The sequence below is a fragment of the Poromitra crassiceps genome (assembly GCF_964638095.1).
Source record: "Poromitra crassiceps genome assembly, chromosome: 8".
In the NCBI taxonomy this organism is placed as follows: Eukaryota; Metazoa; Chordata; class Actinopteri; order Beryciformes; family Melamphaidae; genus Poromitra; species Poromitra crassiceps.
In genome coordinates this window covers 57,753,755-57,763,928 of record NC_139629.1, presented here as the reverse complement: position 1 = coordinate 57,763,928, position 10,174 = coordinate 57,753,755, and positions in this window count along the sequence as shown.

Genomic DNA, 10,174 nt, shown 5'->3' with positions numbered 1-10,174 from the left:
GGGGGTTCTGGCAGGCCGGGCCTGGGGGGGGGGGGGGGGCGTATGACACTGCAAAATAAAAGCATGACGAGCTTGGCAAGGGGTCTTATCTTGTCGTGATGAAGATGAAGATCCGAGGTGCTTAGAAAGCCTTTGCTCTGTTGGCCTGTTCCGCCCGGGCACCGTTGGTCCACAGCCCAGAAACGTTGTAGCCTGGTAAACCAGCCCGTCACGTGAACTCACATTTCATTTGGTTCTCCGTGACGGTCTGGCCCCCGACGCCAGTGGGGGGGTTTAGCAGAAGCGGAAGAGCGGAAGAGCGGAAGAGGCAATCAGCGACTCCGCTGTGATTGACAGCGCAAGTTGGCCAATCAGGAACGTCACTAGCACTGCACTAACAAAACAGTAATGGCCGCCTCCTTGCCTGATCCTCTCAAGGAGTCATGTCAGCGTTTGTCTAGTTTAAACAGCCATAAAGTGCAGTTATTGCAGAAATATAGACTCAATAACAACAATTAAACAAGTACAGGAGTATCGCCGCAACCGCAGAGTTTCTTGGCGGAAAATATGTTTTTGCCGTTCTCCCGAGTGGATTTGGGTTTGATTGGATCCGACGCTGATTGGCTGAAGGAGTTGTCTGTCAAGGCAACTACACCCGCCCATGCTCCCGCCCCTGCTAAACCGCCCCCCCATGGCGTCGGGGCCAGACTGTCACGGAAAACCAAATTAAATGTGAGTTCACGTGACGGGCTGGTTTACCAGGCTAGAAACGGAATTAGAAGATCATGTTTGTCTGCATGGCTGATGTTTAACGCAGTGACAGTCTGATATTGAAATAGCTCGCTGACAATTAAGTAAGGGTGAAGGGATGGCAGAGCGGTAACTTCCCCGTCTTTCAACCGAGAACAAGTGAGACGTCCTGAGTCCTGTTTCGTTTTTAACTGTAACCAAAACCACTCTAACTGTAACCAAGGTGTTTTTGTTTTGCCTAAACAAAACCAAGTGGTTTTAGTTGCTTAAAGAAGTTGTTTAATTTGCATGACATTTTCAAATTAACCGTTTCGTTTCGTTTCGTTTACGTTCTACAATTTTAGACGTTGGGATTCAACAATTTTAGAGCCGTTTTTTGCGCTGTGGATCAACGTTGCCATTACACAATTTTGTTGGAGATGGCGTTGGTCTGTTTGGTCCCTGATGAAGCCAAACTGAATAAATGCCTCGTTTTTCCACCGGTTTTGGAGAACCATTGGACGGATAATTTTTCCTCATGAAAACCCAACCCAACTGCCTTTTAACGTCAGAATTCAGGACTTTTTAAAAATCTTGTATTCAAATGTATCAAGTTTATTTCAGGATTCGTTTTGAAATCATCTCACGGCACTCGCAGATGATTTAACTGCTTTTCAAAAGTGGAGACTTTTTTCCAGGGTGATGTAACTCGTTTCAGATGTTTACCTGGTTGCATGTGAAAGTTTAGACCTTCCTCCTTGTTTACGATGATTGCATATGACATAATGGTGACACATATTGGCATGCATCACATGGAATTTGGATTCCATGGATCACGGAATCAGGTTTGGATCATAGGAGATCATATCTTTTGCAGTATGGAAGCTCAGCAGGGAATGTGAGTTCACGCTTCTCTGCAGCCTCCATGTTTGTGTGCATGTTGGCCCTCGGGCCAAACAACTGTGATATACGATGTTTTATGAAGTGGAAAAGATAGTAACGCTGCCCCCCTGTGGAGGCCCGGGAAAACACTCCCTTATTGTGTTCGTGCCCACACAAGTACCAAACCAGAGCCAGCCTCCCTCAGATAAATGCTTCTGCATTTCTGACTGCATAACAGAGCCATGACATCAACCTAAGCACACTGCAGCACAGGGCCTGCAAATATCCTCATACCTCCTCTCCTCTGCTCATCTGTCTCACGATCATTCTAGGTTTGGTTTGCTGTCTACTTAAAAAGTAATCAGATTACTCAGGGTGTTTTCTTTTATATATATACCAGGCTAAGGAATTGGTGATGTAATGTGATTATGGTCATCACAACCTCATGTGAAGCGCCCATACGTATCTGGAACTCCAATCGCCCACATCGATTTCAGTTGGCTGGAGTACTTCAGTACTTCAGTATCAGATCCAGTCAAATCCAATCCAAATCCAGTCAGAAGAACGGCAAAAATGTCTTTCTATCGAGAAAGTTGTTGTTATTGAGTCTGTTTCTGTGATAACTGCACTTATGGCTGTGTTTACTCTACTAACGTTAATGTTACCGCTCCTTGCTTCGGGAGACACAATTTCTGTTTTGCCAGCCCTGATTGGTCCCGTTAGGTTGTCATTCAGTCATAGGTGAGGTCATGTGATCAGGATGGTTTTTTTTACCAGGCTATTAATTTCTCACCAGCAACAGTAGTTTTGTTTCTTGTCCCTTTACATTTCCCTAATCCCTAATCCATTGGTTCCCAACCATGGGGTTGCGACCCTAAGTGGGGTCACGTGGAATTTAAATGGGGTCACCTGAAGAAAAAGAAAAACACCACACAATTTAAAACTACTGAAGCGGATTGGGGCCACTTTTTTTGCTCCGAGTTTAAAGTGATAATGATTTCAGATGATTCAATGATTTTAAATAAAAGACTGTGGAAGAGATTGTGCACATTTATTTGCGGACCCAAATCAAATCTCCATGCGACCCACCTTTGTGTCCCGACCCAGACTTTATGGAAACACTGTGATAGAGAGAGAGTCCAACCTCCAAGTCCAACGATCTGCAGCTCTAAAGTGAAGCAGAGACATGGAGGCGTTCTGGTCATAAATTCAGTCTCTGGTGAGATTAGACAATACCGAGTCTTTATTTCAGCTCAGGACAGACAGTCAATATTTGTCCCAGGGGTCGACACGACCTCTGCATCAGGTTACTACTGTTAAAGAGACAGAGGGGGCCATGAGCTGATCACACTCCTCCTGCCTCCTAAGCCAATCAGAACTAGGCAGGAAGACACCGTGCGTGCACCTGGCCACTGTTGGCAACCACTGTTGGCAACCACTGTTGCCAACAGTGCCAACCACTGTTGGCAAGATTGACCATACAGTACGTGATATGAAGATGAGGACAGTTCACCTCAAATCAAAATGTGCCTGTAATGCTATCCACCTCGTTTTGGTGTGAGTCGGCGAGTTCCTCTCGAATAGAATGGAAGTGGATGACACTCGACTTGTGGACTATCAGCTAACGGGTGTAGTTTGGTCAAATGAAAATAGTTCCTACATGAAACTGCTCATAACAAGGTCTGTAGATTATCTGGAGTAATTAGGTCATGAAAGAGACATTGCTGTTGAGTTTTTCAAATTTTTATTTTCCGGACAGTACACAGCACAGAAGAGGATGTGAACACAGAAATGGAGCATGGCTGTTCTTCAGGAGAGAAGAGTGAGGAAGACGGCAGTCTTGTATATCCCCCAAAAGGTGTGCTGTTAGAAAAAATAGTGTCATACATTCAGAAGAATAAGACCATTCCAGCTATCCTTCCAGAAGAATTCCGTCATCCAGTACCACACAGAGTGTACCCCAGGCACCTAGTCCCTGATGAAACACTGTGTCAGGAATGTGAGGGCAGAGTACCACTTACGGACCCGGTCCTTATAACAAAAACGGCAAAAATACCCACTACCTTGTGTGTAATCAAAGGTAGGTTCTCATTTCAATCATGAGAGGCCAGTTGGTAGGATTTAACGAACTTTATTTAGCAATCGGCATGCATGGCAAATACTTTGGCGCATGACTCCATTAGCCAGTGGCGCTGCTCTTGAGGCAAGAGGAGGGCATCTGCATAGGCTAGGAGATCCCCCCCCCAGTGGGGGATCAGGAGTCACGACTCGTTGGTGGCGGACTGGGGAGGTGGGTGGGGCAAAACAACGCTTCGGAGGACGGCTCAGGGGAGATGGACTGCCGTGAAGCTGCTGCTGCTATGATCGGCCAGAGAGAGAGAGGTGACGTAGAACCCTTGCTATATATATGAGAATTAACTGACGTCATATCTGACGTCATTACAGACGTCATACTAAGACTTTGACTGACCACGTCATACTAGAACTTGACTGACGTCAGGGGGTGATCGGATTAGATTATGCACGAATGGCCTTCAGCTTGAAATATGGTCTAGAGACCTCACTTCAATCATGAGAGGCCAGTTGGTAGGATTTAACGAACTTTATTTAGCAATCGGCATCCATGGCAAATACTTTGGCGCATGACTCCATTAGCCAGTGGCGCTGCTCTTGAGGCAAGAGGAGGGCATCTGCATAGGCTAGGAGATCCCCCAAAAGGAAGATCTGATTACCGGAGGTTAATTGAGATCTACGGGCACCGGTAGTTGATTGAACTTTTCTGGCCTTCGACCCTTTAGCGACTTACAGCTATTTGCGGCTGGCGCTCCCAACTCGGTCGGGCCTTCGATCTTGGTACATTAGTAATTGATTGTACTTTTCTGGCCTTCGACCTTTTTAACGACTTATGGCTACTTGCGGCTGGCGCTTCCCAACTCGGTCGGGCCTTCGATCTTGATCCCCCTACTTGCGTTGCGGCTGGCGCTTCCCAGCTCGGTCGGGCCTTGCGCGCCGCACGACTTGGCCCTCTGCCTGACCCTGACTCTCTCTCTCGACTCTCTCTCTCCCCCAAAAATGATCCGGGAGATTTACTGCGCCTACTGGGCGCTGTGCTTTTCGGGGAGCCACCACCAACGAGACATTTTGGCACGGAGCCCGGGACACTGTTTGTTGCCATGCTCGCCGATTGAGGAAGGAGGGTTCTTTGGGCCACGGTATGGCCGCCTGCTCCGGGCGGGTGTAGCTGGAGAGCTGATGAAGACCAGCGGGAGCGTCCGCTTGAGGTGCTGGATGACTTAGGGGTTGGTGACTTAGTGACTTAGGGGTTCCCAACTTGGCCTGGGTGACTTAGTGATTTCCCGACTGGGCGCTGGACTTGGATGACTTAGGGGTTGGTGACTTAGTGACTTAGGGGTTCCCGACTTGGCCTGGGTGACTTAGTGATATCCCAACTTGGCGCTGGACTTGGATGACTTAGGGGTTGGTGACTTAGTGACTTAGGGGTTCCCAACTTGGCCTGGGTGACTTAGTCGGAGGGCACTCCTTGCACGGCGGCTGAGGTGGCCGCCCCGATCCCGAAGGAGTGGCTGGAGTAGTTCTTCATCGGGAGGTTGCCATTCTGGAGCGTCCGCTTGAGGTACAGGATGAACCAGGATCTTGACGTGTGGTGACGAGGTGCAATGAGGAACGGGAGCCGGGGCCAGTCTGAGGCCTGAGCCTGATGTAGCGAGCCATGGGGAGTAGATTGTTTCCAGGAGTTAGGATGACTTAGGGGTTGGTGACTTAGGGACTTAGGGGTTGGTGACTTAGTGACTTAGGGGATGACTTAGGGGTTGGTGACTTAGTGGCTTAGGGGATGACTTAGGGGTTGGTGACTTAGTGGCTTAGGGGATGACTTAGGGGTTGGTGACTTAGTGGCTTAGGGGATGGCTTAGGGGTTGGTGACTTAGTGGCTTAGGGGATGACTTAGGGGTTGGTGACTTAGTGGCTTAGGGGATGACTTAGGGGTTGGTGACTTGGTGGCTTAGGGGATGGCTTAGGGGTTGGTGACTTAGTGGCTTAGGGGTTCCCAGCTTGGCCTCGGTGACTTAGGGACTTCCCGACTTGGCGCTGGACTTGGATGACTTAGGGTTGGTGACTTAGTGGCTTAGGGGATGACTTAGGGGTTGGTGACTTAGTGGCTTAGGGGATGACTTAGGGGTTGGTGACTTGGTGGCTTAGGGGATGACTTAGGGGTTGGTGACTTGGTGGCTTAGGGGATGGCTTAGAGGTTGGTGACTTAGTGGCTTAGGGGTTCCCAGCTTGGCCTCGGTGACTTAGTGACTTCCCGACTTGGCGCTGGACTTGGATGACTTGTGGCCTGGGTGACTTAATGACTTGACTTGGCGCTGGACTTGGATTACTTAGTGGTTTGTCTGGTGAACCGAATTGTGCGATGAGGAGTCCAGAATCCGAATCCGGAGCAGTCATCACATGATGAGATTGATGAGCTGAAAATAAATATGACACATGGACAGGATCGCTAGGTGGAGAGGCAGACATGATTCACCCGATGCGAGATTCTTATAATAGTAGCTTCGACATTTTTTTTTTTTTAACCCTTTCAAGGACAAATTATTTCAAGATTACATGCCAATAATTCATGGGAATGCAAGCATTATTAGTAGCTATTGCATGAAAAAGATACGGTGACGGCCGGTGATGACGTCATCAGATAGCGACCATCTTTTTTCCCAACAAACACCTGTTTGCTACGGACTGCTCATAGCCTTGCTGGCGCAGCTGAGGCCAGACCATGGGGAAGTCTGGGCAGATTCACGGTGGTTGACGGGACCCGGCTTGCAGCACTGATGCGGGAGTGCCATATCGTCTCGGACGCTCTGGGCAGACCAAGAGATCCATGGGGCAAACTGTTCATTCTGGCACGACCCTAGAGCTGAAATGAAATGCTTAATGCATGAGATATAAAGAAACTGGTTAACAAACGAATAAAATAGTTTCACCCCCTTGCAAATGCACCATATACTGCTAGTTTGCAACTCGCAGTGATATGTTATGGTTGGTTATATGGTTATATAGCGGTGGGTTTCGCAGCCTCTTGTTACGTGACTAGCATGTCACTGTATTAACTGTTTTAGCTTTTGGTATTATTTATGGTCAACAGGAACGCCAAAGGCGTTTTACCTTGAAATTCGTTAACAGGAAGTGGTGAGTTAGGACTGGGTAGCTTGACGCGGAAAAACGTGAAATGAGACAGCCAGCGTGAATGTAAACGACGACGCTGTTACTGTCAGAGTGGTGATAAACAACACGGCCTCAATGCAAACGTTTCAAGCTTTGCTGTTAAGAAAAATGATGATGATCTATCAACATCCACTGGGCCGTCTGACTTCGGTCTTAAGGTTATGACACTCAAACTGATGCCCAGACGTGCTCCATGAGCCAAGTTTTTTTTTTTTTGATGATCTCAACAACATGCTGACAGAATTATGGATGAAATATACAATGTGCGGTGATAACGTCACTGTCATCAGGCAGCGACGTGACATCTTTTACTCACGCAACCTCCCGTTTATTTACGGTTAAAGTAAAGACTTAACTGCCCGGTGAGAGGGATCCGCGCCTGCCGTGCAACTGACCACAAGCGACGTGGAATGGAACGGCCTGTGATGCCTGCTTGGAGGAGCCTGGGTGCGGACGCAGCTGAACACCCGGGACAGGATCGGCTGCTGAGCTGTGGCGCGGCCCGTCGCAGTGGCGCGCCCCGTGCCTTCTCGTCGTGGCATACGTCGGCGGCCTGTGACACGGCCGCTTCGCCGGTGTCGTCAGGCATCTCGGAGGGCAAATACGCTCCGTGGCTGATCCGGAACAGGGTATCGTTGTTTAAGCTGTCGTCTGTCCATGGACTGCTCTGGCTCGGGATCCGACATGCCAGGAGTGGGGTGGGGAAGCGTTGAGAGATCCGCAGGGATTATCCACGGGTAAAGATGACTTGGGGGTGCGATTCGGTCTGCAGATGTGGTGCAAAACAGCCGCAAAACAACGCTTCGGAGGACGGCTCAGGGGAGATGGACTGCCGTGAAGCTAGCTGCTGTTATGATCGGCCAGAGAGAGAGAGGTGACGTAGAACCCTTGCTATATATATGAGAATTAACTGACGTCATATCTGACGTCATTACAGACGTCATACTAAGACTTTGACTGACCACGTCATACTAGAACTTGACTGACGTCAGGGGGTGATCGGATTAGATTATGCACGAATGGCCTTCCGCTTGAAATATGGTCTAGAGACCTCACATGTATGTCAGTAGTTTCTTATAATTCTAATGTTAATGATGTTATTGTTCGAAGGCAGAGATTTTCCAAGTGGGAGGTGGGCCTACCCATAGGGGCTCTTTCAGGGGAGGCTTAGTGAATGCAAGTGAAAGTTGTTACATTAGTTATAAAAATAGCCTAAATGCGTGCGACTTGGTCAAAGATGGTTCCAAGATCCAGTACTGTAGCTTTGGGGAAATGTACTGTTTTTCCCAGTCAGAAACAACTAAATGCCTTCAAAAAGGACATTATGTAGTTGGTGTTAGTCTGAAGTATGTCGAACAGCAATATTGGGCTATCTTTGCTCAATTGTTGATTGTCTGGGATCAAATAAATGTCTCTGATTATGAAAACCCCTGCTGTAAGGTATAAAATATCTTAATCTTGATGTAATTTTTCCCATCGTTTGTTCAGATGTGTCCACTTACTGCAAGTACTGCCCGCAATGTGGGATGTGCTACCGGTATCAAGAGTGGAAAAACGGTGTCTGTAACTTTGATGACCATGTAATCCTGAGCTTGCCCTTGTGCTTAACACTGAGGAACTTACTCCAGGTACATGTTACTGAAATAAATAAAGGAGAATTTCCTATTTTTTTACAACCTGGACCATATTTCCAGCTTTAAATATTAATTTTAAGCCACCCTGAAAAGTTTGGTTTGATTCCGTTCAGCAGAAAGAAATTAGGCTTTGAAAAAACTAAAAAACACTAAAACAAGGCAGTTGTCTTGGGCCCTGGAACCAGGAGGGCTCTCTAAATGTCTAATTATCTTTCAAATTTAATTGGATGGAGGTTGGTTGGGGGCCTTATGGGATGATTTTGTCCCTCTATTTTGACTTTGTTAAATGACCTACTTTTTTATTTTTAACATTGAGACATGACCAAATTACCTACTTTTAATACAAGTTAAGTTAAGTTAAGTTATCCTTTATTTATCCCCTTGGGGAAATTCATCCTCTGCATTTGACCCATCCTCTACTAGGAACCTTCCTAGAACTAGGAGCAGTGGGCAGCCACTGTGCAGCGCCCAGGGACCAACTCCAGTTCTTTTGCCAGTACCTTGGTCAGGAGCACTGACAGGAGGATTAACCCTAACATACATGTCTTTCTTGATGGTGGGAGGAAACCGGAGCACCCGGAGAAAACCCACACGGACACGGGGAGAACATGCAAACTCCACACAGAAAGGACCTGGGACGGACCGGGGTTCGAACCCGGGACCTTCTTGCTGTGAGGCAACAGCGCTAACCACTGAGCCACCGCGCCGTCTATCACCGACTATCAATAAGTACCTCATCCAATACCCCCCCCCCCCCCAAAATAAATTCTGAAATATCCCTTTAAAGTAAATTTAGAATGACTTAATCGCTGTGGGGAACATAGTAATCAATTTGTTTCCTCTTTTCAGGTCCACACTATTAGGGAAAAGTAGGATCACCACAGCTCCGGCCGTCCTAGCGGGAGCCAGGGCTTAGCCCCTCTTCCTCCGGATCAGAAGGAACAGTACAGATGGTTATAAACTTTTCCCTTGTGTTCAAATAGATATCAACTTATATCAAAATGACCAGAATTGACAATGTTTTTCTTTATAATAAGAATTTCTTTATATAGAATTAAGTTCAAATACACAGAGCATTTCAGATACAATAATGCATACCATTCAAGAGTGCGGAAGCTTCCGGGTCAATCCAAACTTTTTCTCAACAACACAATGTCACTTGTGGAAGCAGAGAAGACGAGATTTGAAAGACCTCGTTTTCTCCTTCCAAAATGCTTTTTATCATCCTCCTCGTGGGAGCATGATCGTAGGTGGGCGTGATCTTCTTAGCCATCTCTCTCTTCCTTTGGGCGTGTTTTTCTTCATAGTCCTCCCTTTCTGGTTGGTGGGGTGTCCTTTTCTTCTGAAGGCTGTCTTATGTGACGTGGCCTTTTCATTGAGTGAACACAAAAACTTTTCTCACTGAATAATCATCACTCAGCTTTTTCCTTACTCTAAAGAAATATAAAAAAAACTTTCAACACTTTTTGTAATACCAGCTTGACATAAAATCTTAAATGCAGCATTATTTAAGCCAGAGCTTACAATTTGCAACTATTTCAGTCTGTCACAAGTCTTTAGGAGAGTCGGAAACTTTCTCAACCCTATTGGTGGTAAAAACGCTCTCACAAGATATTTCTCGTCTGATTCCAGCATTGACTTAGGTATAACCCAGACTGATATTAACAATTTGTTTTTTATCTTTATAAGCAGCAGTCAGCATTTAGGCA